This window comes from Lissotriton helveticus, assembly GCF_964261635.1.
Source record: "Lissotriton helveticus chromosome 1_1 unlocalized genomic scaffold, aLisHel1.1 SUPER_1_unloc_4, whole genome shotgun sequence".
NCBI lineage: Eukaryota > Metazoa > Chordata > Amphibia > Caudata > Salamandridae > Lissotriton > Lissotriton helveticus.
In genome coordinates, this window is record NW_027611681.1 from 2258371 (window position 1) to 2260000 (window position 1630).

General features: G+C 42.3%; 1 long non-coding RNA gene across 2 annotated transcripts in view; it reads left to right on the forward strand.

Moving 5' to 3' along the window:
* Window positions 1-1324: 1324 nt before the first annotated feature.
* LOC144806021 (uncharacterized) overlaps window positions 1325-1630 on the forward strand; it is an 84159-nt gene continuing 83853 nt past the window's right edge. For both annotated transcript variants that reach the window (XR_013605651.1, XR_013605652.1), the window contains exon 1: window positions 1325-1433. This is a non-coding gene — a long non-coding RNA (uncharacterized LOC144806021). The remainder of the gene's footprint in view (window positions 1434-1630) is intronic.

The window sequence follows — 1630 nt, forward strand, 5'->3', positions numbered from 1 at the left end:
AAGATGAAATGTAGAGCTTACTTCCTTCCTGAGTGGCTCAAGACTGCTGTGTGCAGACCCGATAGCTGGCAGTACCCTGGAGTATGTATGTATAAATCAGATTATGTTGGAAGTAACCTGCAATATAGTGGCAGGCAGTACCCTGCCATAGAGTAGGATTTTGCATTGTATTTTATTTCCTGACACAGTAATAGAGATTATCGTTTAACAGGCAGAAGAACAACACTGACCACACATTTTCTGGGTTTGTCTTTAAAATGACGTACACATTAGGAATGGCATTTCGTTCTGCTGCAATAATAACACAAGTTATCTTGCACTCTATGTTGTTGCATGGATTTTTGGCTGCAATACATTCCATGTTTCATTAAAACATGCTTTCTACAGGGCACATACATGATTTGCTGCTGTAAAGAAATAATGCTCCTGTGCACTGTGGCAGACTCCGAAATATTGAAAAACTTCATGATTTCTCTTCCAGCACTTCATAGTAAAACATTTCAATTTTTGACTCAATCATTTGGCAGAAACATAACCTAGTACCATTAAAATAGTTGTGATGGGGAACATTCATGTGGGGTTAGGACTGGCTCGATCAGAGTGCTTGCTGACTTGGAGGAGTATGGAGTTGACCACCTTGCCTGGTCCGGTGTGGAACCAAGCCAGCGATGCTTTGCTGCAGGCTCATTTGCCCTGATAGCTGGTCAACAGTTTGAGGAGGAGGAGGTGAAGAGCTGGCTAAGTGTGCCATGTGGCTGGCTGTTCAGTACATCCCTGAGAAGTGAGCTTTGAGTCGATGTAGTGTTCCTCTTATTCCACATGCAATTCATCCTCTCCAAAGCCTCGAGAATTCCTTGGTGTGAAGGGCGGCTGATTCTGATTGGGTGCTTGATAGTTTTACAGAAACTCATGTTCTTGATTGTTCATGTTTGTCAGTAGTTAATTAAACACGCCCATGGGTTTTAACTCTTCAGTTGACAGAACCTGCAATAAAAGTTTCTTTGTTGTTGCAAAAAAATATGAAAGGCCGATGAACCTCTGTAGGTCAAAGAATGGAAGGGCTGGGGAACTGTCATTTGACCAACATCGCTTAGAACACTGGGACTTTAGAGCCCATCCTTTTAATGAGAAAAACAAAACTACAAGTCCCATAAGCAATAGTGGTGGAAGGTGTCACGCGTGACCTGGGGCAACATCCGATTCAGTACATCCAGTTCCATTTTTCAAGTATTTGACACAATATTGAATTTATAACCTTTTGTTTTTTAAGGTCATGAGTCACCAGAATACTAAAAATGTGTCTTTTATTTTCAGGGTCAATTAAGTAATAGTCACCAGCTTGGAAGCTCTGTTAAATCTTCAGTATTTGTCATTGATCTCCACATGTGGCTGGTTTGGGTCTGCCCCTGCATCGTTCCAGATAACTCGCACAGGTAAGGAGCTTGTAGCAGCAACATAAAACAGTCAAATTACTGTATACTGTTTTCGGAGGTTCAGTCCCAGCGACATTATCTGTAACTGAACGCAGACACCCTAGGAAGCAGGTGCTTTTAAGACAAGTTGCGTTCTCTCACCTGAAGGTGACATGCTTCATTATTGGGCTATACTCCTCACCAGGCCGGCCCTACAA